Source organism: Dasypus novemcinctus, chromosome 31, assembly GCF_030445035.2.
Source record: "Dasypus novemcinctus isolate mDasNov1 chromosome 31, mDasNov1.1.hap2, whole genome shotgun sequence".
Lineage (NCBI taxonomy): Eukaryota > Metazoa > Chordata > Mammalia > Cingulata > Dasypodidae > Dasypus > Dasypus novemcinctus.
This window is the reverse complement of record NC_080703.1, coordinates 4,112,563-4,133,780: the sequence shown is the minus strand read 5'-3', so window position 1 is coordinate 4,133,780 and position 21,218 is coordinate 4,112,563. Positions and strand designations below refer to the sequence as shown.

General features: G+C 43.0%; 1 pseudogene; it reads left to right on the top strand.

Moving 5' to 3' along the window:
* Positions 1–214: 214 nt before the first annotated feature.
* LOC101435438 (E3 ubiquitin-protein ligase Mdm2-like) lies at positions 215–20,808 on the top strand (annotated as a pseudogene).
* The last annotated feature ends 410 nt before the right edge of the window (positions 20,809–21,218 follow it).

The window sequence follows — 21,218 nt, the reverse complement described above, 5'->3', positions numbered from 1 at the left end:
AAGGGGGATGGAGCAAGAAGCTGAGCCGCTTTCTGGTCAGAACTTCTGACTCAGATTCTGATGCTTTTGCCTCAAGGGATCTCCTACTCCCAACCTAATGTGTTGGAATACAATAGTGGTGTGAAATTGACACGAAGGCTTCCATGTGCCCCATGAACAGAACTGGGGAGCCTCAAAAGATCCCACTGTAGGCATGAAAAACCCTGCATGGCAAATGTGCAATACCAACAATTATCTATCTACTGATATGCTATAAGCACCTCACAGATTCCTGTTTCAGAACCAGAGACCCTGGTTAGAACAAAACAATCATTACAGAATTTGCTACAGTCTGTTGGTGCACAAAAAAACACACAATGAAAGACATTATATTTTATCTTGGCCACTATATTATGACCAAGTGATGAGAAAAAACAATATATTGTATATTGTTCAAATTATCTTCTAGGGGAGTTGTTTGTAGTGCCAAGCTCCTCTGTGAAAGAACATAGGAAAATGTCTACAGAAACTTGGTAGTAGTCAACCAGCAGGAACCATCAGATTCAGGTGTATCTCTAAGTGAAAACAGGTGTTACCTTCAAGATGGCAGCCATCAGGAAGTGGACTTGGCCCAGTGGATAGAGTGTCCATCTACCACATGGGAGGTCTGTGGTTCAAACCCCGGGCCTCCTTGACCCATGTGGAGCTGGCCCATGTGCAGCACTGATGTGCACAAGGAGTGCTGCCCCATGCAGGGGTGCCCCCTGTGTAGGGGAGCCCCATGCACAAGGAGTGCACCCCATAAGGAGAGCCATCCAGCGTGAAAGAAAGTTCAGCCTGCCCAGTAATGGTGCCACATGCACATAGAGCTGACACAACAAGACGATGCAACAAAAAAGAGACACAGATTCCCATGCTGCTGACAACAACAGAAGCGGACAAAGAACACACAGCAAATGGACACAGAGAACAAACAGCTGGAGCAGGGGAGAGGGAAGGGGAGATAAATAAAACAAATCTTAAAAAAAAAGATGGCGGCCATCAAAGGGACCCTGCACAGGAGGTGTAGAAGGAGAAACCTTCATCCTCAAATTTGATTTTTAGACCTTCATCTAAAAGGAGAATAATTAGTGAGACAGAAAATTCAGAAGACTTAGCTGGTGGACAACGGAGAAAGCATCACGAATCTGCTAGCATTTACCTTTCCTCTGATGAAAGTCTTGCTCTATGTATAATAAGGAAGATATGGTGTAAAAGATTCTGTAGGAGTGAATCAATGGAGACTATCAAATCTGGATCTTGATGCTGGTATAAGTGAACATTCTGGTGGTTGGTTGAATCAGGATTCAGTTCCAGATCAATTCAGTGTATAATTTGAAGTTGAATCTCTTGATTCAGAAGATTAGTGAAGGACAAGAACTTTCATATGAAGATGATCAGGTTTATCAAGTTATTGTATATCAAGCAGGGGAGAGTGATACAGACTCATCTGAAGAAGATCCTGAAATTTCCATCGCTCTCTGTGGGAAATGTACTTCATGCAAAGAAATGTATCCTCCCCTTGTGGAAATGCATTACAACAGATGTGAGAATTGGCTTCCTGAAGATAAAAGAAATGATAAAGGGAAAATACCTGGGAAAGCCATACTAGAAAACTCAACACATGCAGAAGAGGGCTTTAATGTTCCTGATTTCAGAAAAATGACATAGAGGAAAATAAAATCACACAAGCCTCCCAATCCCAAGAAAATGAGGGCTATTCTCAGCTATCAACTTCTAGTAGCAACATTTATACCAGTCAAGAAGATGTCAGCCATCTGCCCATTGGGATTTAAGCCCCCTCTCCAATAGAAGCAGAGTGGGCTCACCATCCCAAAATCCTCAAGACTGGGGAGTGAACAATGGACTAAAGTAGACTTAGTATTATTCTATTATAGACTTAATATTATTCTAGCAATGGAAGAACTTTTATCATTGATGTAAAGGTGGTGGCCACTAGAGGTTCTGAGATGAGGGAGAGGGAAGAATAGGTATAATATGGGGACATTTGGGGCATTGGAATTGTCCTGCATGACATTGCAATGACAGGTATAGGCCATTACATTTGGTCATAACTTATAAAATTAGGTAAGGCAGAGTGGAAGCTATAATAGAAACTACAGTACATTGTTAATAACAATGCTTCAATATGTGTTCATCAATTGTAGCAAACTTACCACACTAATGAAAGATGTTAATGTGAAAAGTGTAGGAGGGTTAGGGTGAGGAGTTGGGGAATATGGGAATCCCCTATATTTTTTATTAAACATTTATATAATCTAAAGCTTCTTTAAAAATAAAAAGTTAAAGCTGTCAGAGAGTTTGAGAAGAATGAAACACAAGATAAAGAGAAATGCATGGAATCTAGTTTCCATCTTTGTGCCATTGAACCTTGTGACCTAAAATTGACTGTATCATCCATGACAAAAAAAGGACATCTTATGGCTTGTTTTACATGTTCAAAAAAGCTAAAAAAACAAAAAACAAAATAAGGCATGCCCAATGTGTAGGCAGCCAGTTCAAATGATTGTGCTAACTTATTTCTCCTTAGTTGACTTGTTTGTAAGAGTAGAATTATATTTTTCTAACTATGTAACCCTAAAAACTCAGACAGTATTTTGGCAACATTAAAATTATTTTTATGTTTTTATACATATTGAAGTGTAAAAGTATCTCAGCCCATGTAGAATTCTTCTTAATGTAATTTACCTACTTGGGGAGGGGATGTGGTTTAGTGAATATTCATTTCATTTTAGGAAAATTTCACTTCTCTTTATAGTTCATATTTGGGTTTTAATGTAATTTGAATTGGCTATATAGCTGGTTATTTAATTCTGTCCTTCATATTTTAATTCATTTCCACTTTCACTTAAATAAAAATATCTGATTTTTCAAAATATAAGTAGGGTATTCACATATAAGTTATTTTGTATCTTTCTTTTAAGGAAATAAATTTTGTGAGAATGATTTATTATTTAAATTTTAGATACTCTTAAATCTTCTTATCCTTAGTTACTCTGCTCTTTCAGAGTCTCTTAAAATATTCCTTACAGGGAAGCAGATTTGGCTCACTGGCTAGGGTGTCTGTCTACCACATGGGAGGTCCACAGTTCAAACCCCGGGCCTCCTTGACCTGTGTGGAGCTGGCCCATGCACAGTGCTGATGTGCGCAAGGAGTGCCATGCCACACAGGGGTGTCCCCCGTGTAAGGGAGCCCCACGTGCAAGGAGTGTGCCCCATAAGGAAAGCTGCCCAGCATGAAAGAAAGTGCAGCCTGCCCAGGGATGGCACCACACACATGGAGAGCTGATGCAGCAAGATGATGCAACAAAAAGAGACACAGATTCCCATGCCGCTGAAAACAGAAGCTGACAAAAACAAGAACACATAGCTAATGGACACAGAGAACAAATGACTGGGGTGGGGGGGCGGGGGACAGGGGGCAGGAAGGGGAGAGAAAAAAATCTTTTAAAAGTATTCTTTACAGATAAATAGAAATTGGTAGTTATATTCTCAACATCTGGTGATGATGTTGTCCATTGAGAGTCTTTCAGAAGAGCCAACACAACTTTTTTAAAGCTCTAGTAAAATGTGGAGTTGTCCTGGGAGGTCCAATGTAACATACATTTTCAGGGTTTGGTGGGAATTGTTTGTTTCTCTCAAGTGAAAAACAGTTTAATTCACTTTGAAGTGTCTTCTTAGACAGGGTTACACAGTCTCTATTAATTGCCTAGATATCAGACCTTTGCTTAAGACCAGTTTCAGAAACCAGTGAATTCAGAAAGTGTTATAGACTAGCGATATCAACCAAACTCAGACTCAAAAGTTCCAATTGAGAGCTTTATTAGCCACTTGGCAACTGCCTCATCCTACACAGAGGGGAGAGCAGCCCCGAGTCATGGGGGAGTTTGCTTATATAGGCCTTTAGTTTCAGGGTGGGGGGCAGTAGCTCAGCAAGCAAGCACGTGCAGAAGCAGGTGTTTGCGGTTAATCAAGCGCTGGGAATTCTATCAGGGGAGACAAGCGGTTGGGGAGTTCATGTTATTTACAAGGGTCTGGGTCAGGTTGGCCTTTTGGCAGGGGCTGACGACACTTTCTACAGGAGGAGGCCTTGTGATAAGGTTTTACAGTTGAGCAAACTTGTTAAAGAAGCTAGATATAGGCAGTTAGGGGGCTGTGGAATTTTCCTCTTGGGTGGGGGTGGTCACAGCCTCCTACTTCTCTACAAAAGATTAATTCATAAATTAGTTAAAAGGAAGAACTGTTCATTTTCAAAAAAAAGCTGGAAAGGTCAACATTTCTCTAAATTATTTAGAAAATATACATCACTTCCTTCAAGAATTACAGGGTCATGGGATTCTAATATTGCTGTCAAACTGCACAGATTAACTTATTGATTTATATATACATATGAGTCCTTCAGCAAAATAGTATGAATAAACAAACCTTTAGACAAGTGGAGTTGAGTTTTAATTTAAAGTTCCAGTGTTTTGCTTCTGGTTATGACAGGTTGAGGGCAATAAAATAAACTGAACTATGAGTTTAGAATAGAACTGAGGGACAATTTAAACAGCAACATAGTGTGTCTGTTACTAGGAGTAGATTGTTATAGATAGACTTCATAAAAACAATAAACACATCCACATATGACTTACCCATGTACACGTATGTAAATATAAAACAAATGGCTGAAGGTATTGGTAATTAAGCCAAAGCTATTCTCAAATACAGTAAAGCTTAATTAATTTTTAATTTATGATACTTCCAACTAGAGCTAAACAGAATACATCCTTTCTAAGAAGAGTTAGTATAAATGAGATAATTTAATAGACATTCAGAGTATATCTATGCAGTGATTATGCTGCTTACAATGCAAAACTATGAGCAAATGAAATCTCATTCTAAATGCCTATGGATTATTAATGTGGTCTTGATTACCTAAATTTTAAAGCATGGTGTAAAATATTATTGATTGATTTACAAAGAAACAACTTATTAAGTGATTTTAAAAATTTAAAAAACAACGCTATTAATCACTGCTACTTCTCTATCTCAACCCCAGTTATTTATAGGGTTTCTAGCATTATAAATTTAACTGATTGCTGGGTTTTCCAATATCTAGATGATAAAGATGGACCTAAAATTATGGTCCATTCAGGCAAAAGTGATCATTGGTCAAAAAAAGAGGTAAATGTTTAATAAAAAGATTTGGTATCCTGTTAAAAATTAGTCAGCCCTTGTTACAGATCAATAAGTTAAATGTATTTGGCATTGGAAAACTTTATTTGAAGCTTTAACTAGCTTTTCACAACTTATAATTTGGTGACTATAAACTCTTCTTTATGCAAGAAAATTTTAATAAGACAGGGCCAAAATTGGATATATACACAAGACTGGTTGTATATATTGGTTGTATATAACCAATCAATCAGGTTAGATTCAGACAATAGAGATGGGACTCCCATATTCAAAGACAGCTTAAAAGTGACTCTGATAATGATACTTTTACTGACATAACAAAGAAAATCACTAAATTAGATATTGATTCAATGATAAGTATCCCACTTGCATGTGTAATGCCTGCATTATCTCTTTACCCAATACAGATAAACATATAATATGATTTAGTCAAAATTCAGGTTATATTAAAAATGGAAACTCAACATACTTAATTGGGAGTAATATACATGAACTGTTACATCATTTAAATAGGAATGCTTTCTTCTCTCTCAGACTAATGGACTCTTGTAAAATGGCAATGTGCTGATGCTTATATGACCTCCTTAAAGGGTAAAAAAATACAAATAGAGAGACATTCAAGGTGGTTTTCTGGATCTAATCTTAACCTAACTTTAGATCATATTGGATTGCTTATTTTCCTTGTGGGAAAATATATAAAACTTTTCTCCATGTTTGGTCAGGAAGATGTGTAATAAGTTATCTTGTTCCATGTATACCAAAGATATTTACACTAGCAAGGGAATTTCCATAAAGATGGCAGAGCAGGGAGATTCAGGACTCACTTCTCTTCCAAAAGAGCTAGTGAAGAGTCAGAAACTGTCTGTAACAACTGTTCTGGAGCTCAGGAGGCCAAAGGAGCATTATAGAGCATCCAGAGAATGGTGTATGGAAAAGGCTGAGAAATTGTGCTAAAAACTGTATGTACAACATTATGATTATAATAAAAGCCATTGATTATACACTTTGGATAGATCATAGTGTATGTGAATATATCTCAAAAAAAAAAAAACTTAATGAACTAATAAATAATTGTGCAAGAGTTGCCAGAAATAGCAACTATGTACAGCAGTGGAATCATAGGGAGGTTGAGAGATGAGGAATTTTCTTGTTTTTTTATTATTACTGAAATAATGGAAATGCTCCAATAATGATTGAAGTGATGAATGCACAACTATGGTATCATACCAAATTCCACTGTTTTTATACTTTGTATGAATTATAAGCTTTATTAATATGTATAAATAAAATTGACTTGTTAAAAAGGAAACTACACAGTCTAATTACAATTTTTATCAAGTTTAAAAAATACTGAGTAGCTCACTCTGCAGTGACAGCTGGCACCCATCCCCCATTCATGATATGGGCTATCTTAGGATCTGATCCCTGGCTGGCTGTTGTGGGTGGAGAGGAACATGGAAGTCTACCCCGAGAATGGTGGGGTTGAGCATATCTTTTCATCAGCAAGTTTTGATTACTGAGTTCCAGTTTTGAGCTGCTGTTTTAGCTAACCCAGACAAGGACAGCCACTGCCATTGACTCAACCCCACTGCTGACATGGAGGAAGGCAGTTAAAGCTTAAAGGCACAATGCCTCCTTAGGGTTGCAGGGAACAGTTTTCTAAAGAGTGCCATATTTTTGGCAGGCCAGGAATTCAAACTTCACCGAGTTGTGAAAAAGGCTTCTGGTGTCTTACCTGTACCTCTCTCCAGGGCTCATTGGGGCTGGTCTGAGCCCTTTTTGTGAGCCTCTGGTCCTCATTTGACTGGAAATACTGACTTCAGAAAGTCCTTTCTGAGGTGACCATCCTCCAAGATTTTGCATATCATGTAAAACAGCTAGAGGCAATGAAAAGAGTGTGTAAAAAAACTATAGAGACAAAAATAAACAACAAAAAACAAACAAACAAAAAAAGAACAGATCAATATTCTTGGAGAAGGAACTAGGAAATAATCTTTTTCTTGGGGTGAAATAATTACACAAATAGTACAATCTTAAAAATTATACCAAATATCCAGGGCTAGAATGAGATGAAGAACTGGAAAAATTTGATCAATTAAATACAGCCAAGTCTAAGTGGCAGAGAAGAGTTTTAATGTAAAGTCAATCAACAATAAAATACTAGGCAAGAGAAAGAAACTGACCTTCATGTTGGGGTGCTTTGAAACTTTATGTGGAGCCCAGGAAAGAGCACATATTCTTGGAGCTAATTCATTCCTGTGGGCTTGAGAACTTGAATTGAATTCAATTTGGGGTCTTTGATTGGATTGCTTCAGTGAGTCTAGGGTGGGTATTGGTCCTCTTGCTGGAGTCCTTTATAAACGGAGGACTGAATGCAGCAGATATAATATAGCCTGTGCACAAATCCAAACTTATTTTATATCCAGATATGCCTGGAAGCCAATTGAGAAGTATAAACTCTGTAGGCTTTGGATATTCAGGGAGGATGTAAGCTGGAATGTGGAGGGGTTCGTGCTAAATGCTGACTTGGAATGTGGGGGATATGCATTAATTCAAGCTTACCTGGGGGAAATAACCTATCCAATACTCAGATAAAACACTTGAAGAAACTAACAAAAAGTCTTTTTGCATACTAGCACCATTTGTCTCCCCACTCTTATTTCCTCTGTATAAAATTCATTTGGGCTTGGTCTTTATTAGGACAGGAGTCCAGTGAGTCTGGCTGGTCAAAATAAATCAACTTCCTTCTCAGAGTTCTCATGTCCTGGCCTTCGACACCACGTACACCTGACTTCTCTGCTACTACAATTCTGGGGGCTTGTCCAGGATTGTGTTGAGAAGGTCAGAGGTGGCAGTAATTGTTTGCCCCTGTCAGATGTCTCTGAGGAGGCTGGGAGGGCCCAGGTGAAACCCAGCCCTGGGTGCCCCTGGACTCCCCTTTTAGTCCAGAAAGAGGTTGTGGTCTTCACCAGAGCCCTCCTGGAAGAACCAGAGCACCAGTGTGTTTGAGAGACAATGAGAATGAAGCAAGGAGCACTACACATCAGATGGGTAAGACCCCCAGGGGCATAGTGCAGGAAAAGCCTAATTCTAAAATTAGGAGGGAGACTGATCAGCTCTCTAAAAGGGGAGGCCCCAGTACTCCTGAGAATATAGGAGGAAGCTGCCTCCTCTCCAGGTCCAAGAAAAGGAAAGGGGGGTGGTTGTGTGCGTGTGATTGTGGCAACTGAGTGAGATGCAGAAAATCACTTCTACAGGGCAAGTGCAGAGTCCTGATCTGTGGTTCTGTGGTGACCTCATATGGTCAAGGGCAGTCTGGGGGGGGGGGTCTCTGCAATGGGACCCTCTTCCAAGTTGGGGGCTTATACAGACCCGCTAAATTTAAGAGGTGCTGAAAGTTCCTGTGAGGGTTGCAGCTGGAGAGGGACTAAGTGTAAGGCTTGAGTGACTATTGTGTACCATCAGCACAGGGCAGAAACATGGGAAACACACAAAGTAGGATCCTGTTAGATTGTATGCTGAAAAACTTCCCCCGTGCATTCTGTGATGATGTATACAGCATAAGGTTCCAACCAGGAATGCTTATGATGCTTTGTGAATTAGAATGGCCAACTTTCAGCATGGGCTGGCCCCGGGAGAGCATTTTAGATCCCTGGATCATCCATAAAGTTCATGATGCAGTAACTGAAAACCCAGGACACCCAAACCAATTCCCCTACATTGAGGCTTGGGAAAACACTGTGAGCCAAAATCCACCTTGGTTAGGGTAGTGCATGAGTAAGGAAGCTAGAATTTGCCTAATACAGAAACCAAGGAGTGCTGTCCCAGGGACCAGACCAAACAATCACTGTGCAAAGGGCTCAGAGAAAGTGTGCCCCAAGTCCAGTGCCAATCTGTCCATTTTAGAAGGGCCATATGAACATGAGTTTCCACCACCTTATGTGATGACTTCTGTCCCAGCAGTACTAAGGAATGAAAATGAACTAGTCTCCCTAAGCAGTGCCCCATTGTCATCATCCACATGGGGAAGTGTGATGCCCACACCATCCCTGCCGCTGCTTTTATCACCATCAGAGAGGGCACCTGTACCATCCCGGCAGTTGCTTTTAAAGACATCTGCACCAGAGAGCCCTACACCATCCCTGTAGCAGCTTTTACCATTTACTCAGTGGTCTTTGGTAGCTTCTGCAATGGAAAATACAGATCAGCTGCTTTTACAGCCCATTGCCCCTGGCAATGCTGCTGCAGTGCTCCCAGTCAGTCAGGGGGAGATGCTGAGAAGTGGCAACTCAAACCACAGGAAGCCCCAGGGGCAGAGGGAGCAGAGAGAAAGCCTGCCTTCCAGCTACCTCTCCATGAAGTCTGGACCCCAATTTTTTATGATGCACATGGCCAGGCTTGGGGGGGATCTGGACATTCATCTATCAGCCCTTTCCCATAATGGACCTTTTTAACTGGAAAAGCCACATCTCACCATTCTCAGAGAAGCCTCAAGCCATGATGGACCTTTTCCAGTCCATCTTACAGACACACAAACCCACCTGGGTTGATTGTAAACAACTTATAATGACTTTACTAAACTTTGAAGAAAGAATGCGTGTCATTCAGGGAGCTCTAACCTGGCTTAGAGAGCACCCACCTGAGGGAACTTGGACAGTGACCATTATGCCCACTTGCAATTCCCAGAAGAGGACCCCCTGTGGGATCCAAAGAGCACAACCAGGCTCAACTGACTAGAAACTTTCCATAGGGCCTTAGTTGAATGATTCAGTGTGGGGAGCCACAAGACAGTAAATATGGCAAAAACTACTCAAATTCTACAGGCTCTGGATGAGAGTCCAGCTCAATTCTATAAGAGGCTGTGCAGCATGTTTTGTGTATGCACACCCTTCAAACCCAGATGCTCCTGAGAGCCAAACAATGGTCAAGGCAGTGTTCATTTCCCAATCACAAGCTGACACCCAAAGAAAGGTGCAGAAGTTGGATGGGTTTGCTGGAATGAATATCTCTCAGCTCATGGAAGTAGCTACTAAAGTCTATGTCAACCGCGATGTAGAAACAAGGAGGGGAGAAAGTCAGAAGATGAAGAAGAAGGCAGAACTTCTGACAGTGGCAATCATGGAAAAATCCATTCCTGTGTCAAGGAGAGTAAACTGGGAAGCCCTACCCTAAGGAGAGGAAGGACTTACACCTAAGGCAAAATCAGTGTGTGTACTACAAAGAGAATGGGCATTGGAAGCAAGAGTGTCCCAGCTGGCCACTCGACCCTGCCACTGCAGCCAAAACATTAGCCAGGAAAGCTAGTCAGGCATCACAAACCAAAACCTGGGTCCATAAAAGTTGAAGAAAAAACCCTGCAAATTAGGCCAGTGGGCTGGCAGGAATAGAGGATTCTGATAGAGATTATTAGGACAGACCGGGCTCCTATTCTCCTGGCCCTGCAGAGCCTATGGTCGGAGTCCAAATTGGGGGCCACACCATACATATGATGGTTGACACTGGGGCTCAACAGTCTGTAATAACCAAGCCAATTGGGCTTCTCTCAAGAAGACAGGTCACTGTGAAAGGGGCAACTAGCAAAAGTACCCAACGGCCCTTCCTGCAAGCCAGGACCAGAACATTGGGGGAAAAGAGGTCCCTCACAAATTCCTTTATCTTCCAGAGTGCCCAGTCACCTCCTGGGTTGAGATCTGCTGTCCAAACGGGCAGCTCAAGTTGCCTTTGACATCACGGGGCAATCCACACTGACACTGGGGCCATAGGACCCTCTCAGAATAGTGCTAACCCTTCCTCTGCAGGAGGAATGGAGACTGTTTTGCCTCAGCGAAACTGGTCAATCCATGCCCATGTAGCTCCCTTTTGAAGATGTGCCTGAAGTATGGGCAGAGGGTAACCCAACGGGGATGACACATGACATTCCTCCAATTATTACTGAAATAAAGGCCACAGCCAGTCCAATAAGCATAAAGCAATATCCAGTTCCACGCAAAGCTCAAGTAAAGGTCCAGCTACATATTCAGAGCTTACTGAATGAAAGCATACTGAGGCAGTGCCCATCTCCGTGGAACACCCTACTCTTTCCAGTTAAAAAAGCTGATGGAGTTTACTGCCCAGTCAAGGACTTACGAGGAGTTAATTTGGCAGTAATAACCCTTCATTCTGCAGTTTCTAATCCATATACTTTTCTCAGCTTAATACCCTCATTGGCAATCTACTTGTCATGCCTAGATCTTAAGGATGCCCTCTTCTGTATTGGGGTAGTGCCCTGGAGCCAGCCAATTTCCACCTTTAGGTAGGACAATCTGAACTCAGGTGAAAAGCAGCAGCTAACATGGACGCGATTGCCTCAGGGGTTTAAAAATGCACCCACTATTTTTGGACAAGGCCTGGCCATTGATCTCAAATCCTTTAAACCAGAAAGCCATAACTGTTTTCTCCTCCAATATGTAGATGACCCCATTCTCAGAAGTCTCACCTACCAAGACTGTGCTGACAGAACCCATGCCCTCTTAATGCATCTACAGCAAAAAGGCTATTGGGTGTCTAAGAAAAAAGCCCAAATCTGCCTATCACAAATCAGATATCTAGGTTATAAAATAATGCAGGGGCACTGTGAATTGGGACTTGAAAGAAAGAAAGCAATCTGTAATCTCCCTGAGCCCAACACTCACCGGAAGCTGCAAGAGTTCCTCAGAGCAGCAGGATTCTGCTCCAATTGGATCCCCAATTTTGGTGTCCTCACGTGCCCTTTATATGAAGCCACAAAGGGGGAAGATCATGATTTCCTGCTCTGGGAAAGCCCACAGAAAAGTGCTTTCATTGCTCTCAAACAAGCTCTAATGGAAGCACTAAGCCTCAGACTTCCAGATCTCAATAAACCATTCTACCTCTATGTTCACAACCACCAAAGGATCACAGTAGGGGCACTCACTCAATACCTCAGTTCCTGGCAAAGACCTGCAGCCTATCTATCCAAGCAACTGGACACTAGTCCAAAGATGGGCTCTCATGTCTGCAAGCTGTAGCAGCTGCAGCCATTTTTACACTAGAAGCTATAAAATTGACTCTTGGGCAGCCTTTAATTGTCTGGGTTCTGCATGCAGTAATCACAGTCTTAGAAGCCAAAGGAACACACTGGCTAACTAACAGCTGCCTGGTTAAATATCAAACCCTATTATGTGAAAATTCATTCATTCAACTGGAACTTGTAAAAACCCTAAATCCTGACACCCTGCTACCTGTGGAGCTGGGGATTCTAGCCCATAACTGCCTGGAAACAACACAAGAAGTATATTCCAACAGGACAGGCCTCCAAGACTAGCCACTGGCAAATTCTGACATGGAGTACTTCATGGATGGGGGTAGCTTTATGCAGGGCAGCAATCAGTGAGTGGGATATGCTGTGGTATCAGGAGACCCAGACCCTCCTGAATAACACATCAGCACAGAAAACCAAACTCATTGCCCTCACCCAAGCTCTGCAACTTGCAGCTGGAGCAAAGGTTAACCTCTAAACAGACTCCAAATAAGCCTTCTTTACCCTGCACACACATTGAGCCTTATACAAACAAAAAGGACTCATCAACTCAGGAGGAAAGAGCATTAAATATGGCACAGATTCCAGAACTACTAGAAGAAGTTTGGGAACCTATCAAAGTAGCTGTAATGTACTGCAAGGGACATCAGACAAGTCACAGTCCCATCATCCAGGGAAATCAGAGGGCAGATGCTGAAGCAAAAAGAGTGGCATGGGAAGGATCCCTATCTGAAAAGCTGACCACTGTTCTCATTCCTCAACCTCTTAATTATCAGAAACTCCAGTATACACTGCCTGCTCTTGTCTTACAGCCTCTGAATCACAGATAGCTGCAATATACTCAAGCCAAGAGAGAGTGGATACTCTCTGAGGGGGCGATATAAGGAGAAAATGGATGGTGGACATTGCCTGATCACAGAATAGTTGTGCCACAAATATTAGCCACAACTCTAGTTCAACACTACCATAAGAACACAGACTTGGGAAAAACCCATCTTAAAGAAGTGTTAGAAAGATTCTCCTACATCCCAAGGCTAGCTGCTATCACCCATGACATATGCCAGTGGTGCATCAATGTGCAAAAATAAAACCTTTGGCAGGGGCCTACAGGAGTCCCAGGAGTCCAAAGAATTGACAATATGCCTCTTGAAGATCTAGTAGTTAATTTCACTGAAATGCCACACTCTGGAAGTTATAAATATCTCCTAGTCCTCATTTGCACCTTTTCTGGCTGGGTGGGAGCCTTTCCCACTTGAACAGAAAAAACTGAAGAAGTAACCAAAGTTCTCCTCAGGGAAATCATTCCTAGATATGGGCTACCCCTCTCAATTGGCTCTGACAATGGACCCACCTTCGTCTCTGAAGTCACTCAAAAGATTGCCAAAGCACTGCACATCTGATGGAAACTGCACACCTCTTACCATCCTCAAAGCTCAGGAAAGTAGAGTGAATGAACCATGCAATAGACTTATATTGCCAAGATTTGCCAATAAACTGGGCCAAAATGGGTGCTAGTACTTCTGAGTCCTGTTCTCCAAGTTCGGGCAAGCCCAAGCTGAAAGCTAAGCCTAACCCCTTTTGAAATCCTCTTTCAGACAACCCCCCCTCCTTAATCCAAAATATAGAAGGGAATCTCAGAGAAAGAGGAAACTTATCAATAGCTCAGCAAATGATCAGCTTAGGAAAAACATTACAAATCCTGCAACACTAGGTCCAAGAAAGGGCCCCCATTAGCTTAAGCAGCTATATACACCCATACAAGCCAGGAGATGCAGTCTGTGTCAAAGACTGGAAATCAGCTCCACTAATTCCTCTATAGTGAGGACCCTATCTTGTCATTTTATCCACCCCCAGTGCAGTTAAAGTAGCTGAAAGCACCCCATGGATACACCATAGCCAGGTCAAGTGAGCTGCCCCAGAAACCTGGACCCATATTCCAGAAACCCACAACTCAACCAAACTCATCTTGTGAAGGAACAAAACACCAACCCCTGCTCCAGTTACACCCCGGAAGCTGACTGGTCCATGCATGGCCAAAGGTTGAGGATGGAACACTGAGCTCTGCTCCAGTCACACCCCAGAAACTGATGGTCTACATACAGCCAAAGAATAGGAATCCAGTTTAATCCCAGTTACAATGCCCCTTTGGTTATTCTCCCTACTCCTGGCCCAGACCCTCCCCTGGTCCCAGTTTGGCATCACAGAGTGTGAGCCATTATCCAAAAGGTGCGAATGGGGGCCTAAGTCAATACCACATTAATATATCATAACCATTACACCTGCAAGGGCCATATAGCCACCTGCCAGTTTCAAGGAATCTCCTATAGTGTCTGTAACATATCTGGTCAAATAACCTGCTATGACCCCAAACCCCCAACAGTCTCCCACAAATGGGAAATAAGGGTGCTTAATCAAAATGGGGAGCTACTTATCTCTACCCTGTCACTAGCCAGAACCAATGAGTGTCCCTCCTATTTGACACATGCCAAGTTATAGACTCCAGAATACCATGGAACACCAAATGTGGAGGGCTTAGCAGTGAGCAAAAATATACTTATAACTATAAATATATGTGTGCTCCAGAAATGAAAAGTGTGGCTCAAGGAGGGGGGGGGTGCTTCTGGTTCAAATACATAGGTGCATACTACTGTCCCTACTGGTCCTGTGTCACCTGGGCCATGTGGAACACAGCCACAAATAAACAGCCATCCTGACGAAAGGAATGGCCCTGGCTAACCATTCATGCTGTCATTGTAACCACTTAAACCTCACCATCCTTAAACCTGAATCCCAACAGGCTCCGGGAGTCCAAATGAGTCTCTGCATTGATGGTAGAGGAATAGACCCAGGAGACTACATCTGGGTTGGGTATTGGGAACACCCACTCACAAGTAAAGCCCATTCTGTGTTCCACTCCTTCTATGAAGAAATGGAGAAGCCCTTTTCCATTCCACAAGGAGTGAGAAACCTCTTCTGACTCAACCCGCGGATCAGTCGAACCAAGACCTGAGGGAGTGTGCAGGAATGAAAGGGACAAGAGACACAAAGAATGGAGACAAGACAGGATTCTGATCAAGTCTCTTTTACTGAGGGTCAATCAGGGGTATTTATAGCCAGGGATGAAGGAGGTGGTACATACTGACAGCAGTACATATGTCGGTAAATGATTGGGTAACTAGATTTTGAATTTCGCACCACACGCATGTGCAAGTGGTTGTTTGACAACATCTGTGGAAAGACTTTTGCACTCTTTTAGGGAGTGCCCAATCGGAGCCCGGGGAGTGGCGTAAGAATAGAAACTTAATTACTTCAGCGAGGGCGAGGAAACAGAAACTTAACCGGGTTAGTAGCTAAAAATAGCATTTTATAACAAGATGGCCAACACGATACCAATGCCAGAGGCAGCTTCCCACAGGTCCCCCTTTTCTTTAATATTTTTAGCAGAAAAGGAAGACTGACAAGATGGCCCATTCTGGGGGGACTGTGCCTGTCTTAGGTAAGGGCTGGCAAACAGACAATCGCATTAGACCTTACCCGTCATTGAGAATCGTGGCAGCAAAAGGCCACATCTCTATCTTAGGTGGTTGTTATCATAAGAATGCCTTTCCCAGTTGCCCATCATTGACTAACCAGTCCAGCACCACAGAAGATACTGATGAGATATTCATGGTCTGGGATCAGGCCTATCGGCTGGATCCATTTGCAAGTAGTGGTAAGACCCCTCGTTGTAGTCGGCCATGTCCAGTCTATGCTAATGAACCTGGATTTGCTGCATTTTTATGGCATCCAGTTGTTGCTTTAAAAAGGCCATAATCTTGTTAAAGAGAATAGGTCCTAGTGATAGAAGTATTAGTAAGCCAAGCAGAGGTCCCAAGAGGGGGAGTATATATGGTAACAATCCATGAAGTCCATTCCACAAGGGGTTGTCAGCCAACTCCTTTCTTCTTTTCTCCAGGTCTTCTTCTTCTTCTTTTTTTTTTTTGTTGATTATTTTTTTTAATTCATTTTTTAGAAAAATATTACATTCAAAAAATATGAGGTCCCATTCAACCCCACCGCCCCCACCCCCCATTCCCCCCACAGCAACACTCTCTCCTATCATCATGATACATCTATTGCACCTGGTAAGTACATCTCTGGGAATCACTGCACCCCATAGTCAATGGTCCACAGCATAGTCCACACTCTCCCAAGTTCCATCCAGAGGGCCCTGGGGGGATCTACAATGTCCCGTAGTTGTTCATGAAGTGCCACCCAGGACAACTCCAAGTCCCAAAAATGCCTCCCCATCTCATCTCTTCCTCCCATTCCCCGCACCCAGCAGCCACCATGGCCACCCTTCCCACATCAATGCCACATTTTCTCTGTGGACATTGGATTGGTTGTGTCCATTGCACATCTATGTCAAGAGGAGGCTTAGATTCCACATGGATACTGGATGCAATCCTCCTGCTTTCAGTTGTAGGTACTCTAGGCTCCATGGTGTGGTGGTTGACCTTCTTCAACTCCATGTTAGCTGAGTGGGGTAAGTCCAATAAATCAGAGTGTAGGAGCTGAAGTCTGTTGAGGCTCAGGGTCTGGCTATCATATTGTCAGTCCAGAGATTCAAATCCCCTAAATATATCTTAAACCCCAGCACCAACTACAATTCCAGTAAAGTAGCATGAAAGTCTTGTGAAAAGAGATCCCATCTGAGTCCAGTTCCATCACGCAGAAACACCAGATCCAAAGAAGGGCCATCTGATATGGCAGTGAACCCCATCTTCCATGACCATAGAACCCGTGGGTCTCTTTATCCCTCAAAAGAACCAATACTTGTGGTTGCATCTACTTCATCTGTCTCTTAGACTCTGCTCAGTTGTGCATAAGGGCAATCCTTCTGACAACCTCCAGACTCTTTTTTAGAGACTTGTAGCCATATAAACTCATTTCTCCTTTCTTAACTTTATCTCGAACAATGCCAGACTTGTTGGCATAAAAGCAGCACTGTTCCTGCAGAACCAAGCATATTCCTCCATGATCTGCTGTAAGCAGATCTAACCCTCTCCTGTTCTGCAATACTACCTCAGCTAGAGAGTCTATTTGATCTTGAATATCTTGTATAGTGCTCGACAAAGCTTGGACATCATCAATTAATTGCTTAGATAATTTTGTATATTGAGTAAGAGAAATTCCCAACCCTGCCATACAGTGGCCAGGGCTCCAGAAGTGCCTAATGTAACAAAAATTGGGATCAACTGCACAGCCCTTCTAGAGCAGCCGGCAATATAGTCCATGTTGGGAATAGGTACAGGTTCAGTTCCATTAATAACATTAACATTGGGGAGGAGGATAGCAAGAGTGCATGTCCCCATCCAGTTAGACGGCAAGAAGGTATAAGCAAGATTACTGCCACAAACGAACACTGAGCTATTGCCTGCTCAAAGGGCGTCAGACGTATTGGATGTTGAGTTACACTGGGCGAAAGTGAGATGTCCTAAGTGAATCTCACCACTGTCATTGGTAGACGGAGAGTGCAGGCAAGTGTTAGCATAAGTAAAGATAGGTTGTACTCTAATGGGCAGAATAATGGTACAGGTATTATTAGGATGATAGGAATTCTTAGCTGTAGTTAAAGCTAGAGGTACAGGGGTCCCTATACGTAAGCATAGCCAGAAGTCCTGTGCAGTATAAGGTTGGGATTCATTGAGCAATTTAAAGGTAGCTTCAAGGATATCGAAAGTTTGAGCATCTATATTTAAGTCCCCAGTCTTAGGTAAAGCTAAGGGATGATATTCAATTTGAGGAAATGAGCTCTTTATGATTTCCTCGATTCTCTCATGGATCATTATTTGCCAGACTTGGTCTTGTGGGCCCCCTCCGTCCAATACATCTACAGGAGGGACCTGATTCCAGCAAACTGGTTGTCCTACCTGGCCCTGGCAGGAGGACTGGGTTAATTTACTGTCCCCCATGACAACTGGATTGAGGCTCCAATCTCCTCCAGCAATGCCGTGCTTCTGCCCATCTAGGATGGCAGTGTAATAGGTTTTATTGTTTATGGAGCATGTTTGGACCTCAGTGTAACAAGTGCTGTGCATAGATGGGTATATAGACGTACAGGGCAATGTCCTGGATGACCGCCTATGAAGGGAATCACCTTTGGGGCATTTCTGCAGACTCACTGTTGGTTTGAGTATCCTCCAGTGCTACTGTCCGGAGCCTCTAAGTAAGCTACCTTAGTGCTGCAGTGCACCTCTTGTGTATACACAGAGGGCGGAACAGCAACCTGGCTCCCTCCGCAATCACAAGGTTTACCATAGAGGGCTTCTATTAGCATTTTTTTTTAAAGATTTATTTTTATTTATTTAATTCCCCTCCCCTCCCCTGGTTGTCTGTGTTCTGTGTCTTTTTTTGCTGCGTCTTGTTTCTTTGTCCGCTTCTGTTGTCGTCAGTGGCACGGGAAGTGTGGGCGGCGCCATTCCTCGGCAGGCTGCTCCCTCCTTCGCGCTGGGCGGCTCTCCTTATGGGTACACTCCTTGCGCATGGGGCTCCCCTACGCGGGGGACACCCCTGTGTAGCATGGCACTCCTTGTGCGCATCAGCACTGCACACAGGCCAGCTCCACACGGGTCAAGGAGGCCCGGGGCTTGAACCGCGGACCTCCCATGTGGTAGACGGACGCCCTAACCACTGGGCCAAAGTCCGTTTCCCTCTATTAGCATTTGACAGTTGGGAGGAGGCCCAAAACCTCCCTGAGAGATACCTAGAAGACAGCTTAGTGCCCAGATTTTCAGGCACATGGTGGGTGGGTTATACACAGCAGGCGATAGTGAGAAGAAGGCAACTATACGTTACAAAGAAAGTAAGTAGAAAGGATCTGTCCAGCGTGGTCCAGTCACTCGGAGTGCCGGCGTATAATGGAAGGGCTCCAACGATGGTGATGAAGCTGCATAGAAGGATTCCAGGGGGGCTGCACAGCTGCATTGGTTTTAGCGTTGGTTACTCTCCTGCAAGAAAACAGTATTCATCTCAGGGAGAGTCCTCTACCCTGGATAGATTGTTATTATCCATTTGTTTAACCAATCGTTCTGGCAGCCACCTGGCTGCATCTAGTTCTTTTGGATAGATGCAAACTGATCCTCTGCCCCATATTAGGACGGGATCAGGTCCATGCCAGGTATTATCCATTGGGTCTTTCCACAGAACTGTGGCATGGTTAGTGCCAGGCTTAGAGTGCCAGAAGCGCTCAGCTGCAGAGTGTCCCTTTTGGTCTAAGCTTAAAAAATTTAAAATGAAAAGAGAGTGGGATAATAAATTTTTGGGGGATCCTCTGACAGGATACCACTCCCCCTTTTTTATTTTTTCAATGGTATTTTTTAGAGACAGATGCACTCTTTTGACTATACCTTGCCCTTGGGGGTTATATGGAATGCCTGTGATGTGTTTTATGCCTAAATGCTGGCAAAATGTGGTGAATACATGGCCAGTATATCCGGGGCCATTATCTGTCTTTATCTGTTGTGGAGTTCCCAGTACTACCATGGTTGCCAATGCATGTGCTATGACATTCTTTCCTGCTTCTCCCGTTTGTGGGGTAGTGAAAATAAGTCCACTAAAGGTATCAACTGTAACGTGCACATATTTCAGATTACCAAATTCAGGAATATGAGTTACATCCATTTGCCAGAGGGCGTTAGGTATTAGACCATGGGGGTTTACTCCTAGATGAGGTGTAGGTAAAAGGGTTACACAGGAAGGGCATCCTTTAACAATCTGATGAGATTGTTCTCTGGTAATTCTGAACATAAGCCTTAAAGTATGTGCATTAATATGATGTAACTGGTGGGCTTTAACAGCTTTGTTAAGGTTATTTGAGTTGTCATGCATGCCCTGCTTAACATAGCACTGTAGCCGAGTGGCCTGATCAGCCAAATGGTTTCCTTGGGTGAGGGGACCTGGAAGATTGGAATGAGCTCTGAGGTGACCAATAAAAAAGGGGTGATTCCTTTTATGAATAAGAGATTGTAGTTGAGTGAACAAAATAGCCGCCTCCGAGACGTTTTTTATTTGAGCAGCCATTTCAAGTAAAGGGACTGACTGAGCTATATAAGAGCTATCCATGAAGAGGTTAAAAGAGGCACTTCGGAATGCAGAGAACACAGCTATGACAGCTTGTAGTTCTGTAAGCTGTGCAGATTTTGAATGAGTTTGAAATCGGACAGTTTTGTCATTAAAGACGTAAGCAGCCATTCCCGAGGAGGACCCGTCAGTGAATACTGACAGGCTCCAGTGATGGGCTGAAGAGAGGTGGTCAAAGGAAAAATGAAGTCATGCATACTCAAAAATTGTAGTAGCTTATCATTGGGGTAATGGTTGTCTATTTGTCTGGCATAAGATGCACAAGCAATAGGCCAGCTGTCAGTTGTCTGCAACAGCCAGCTGATTTGTTCCTTAGTATATGGCTGAATAATGGTATTGGGTTCTTTACCAAAATAACGTTTACCTTGTTCTCTCCCCAGGCAGACAATATCTGCGACAGCTTGGTAGTAAGGATAAATTACCTTAGCCAGTGACATGGGTAAATGCACCCACATTATGGGGGTGGTTTGCCAGAATACCACCGTGGGCGTAAGAGAAGTTTTACATATGACAAAAAACAAGGGTTGGCTATAGTCCATGGTAGTGACAAATTGTGATTATATAGCTTGTTCAACCATCTTAAGGGCTTGGTGTCCTTCCTGAGTAATACTTCTAGGAGAGTTGGGGTTAGAGTCTCCTTGTAATATGTTAAATAGGGGTTTTAAGTCTCCTGTGGTTAGTTTTATGTAGGGATGGAGCCAATTTATGTCGCCTAAGAGCTTTTGGAAGTCATTTAGGTTTTTAGTCTATCTAGTCTGAGGTTGGCCTTCTGAGTAGTTATTTTATTTCCTAACTTATGGAAACCCAGGTAGGTGTAAGGGTCTTGTAACTGTACCTTATCAGG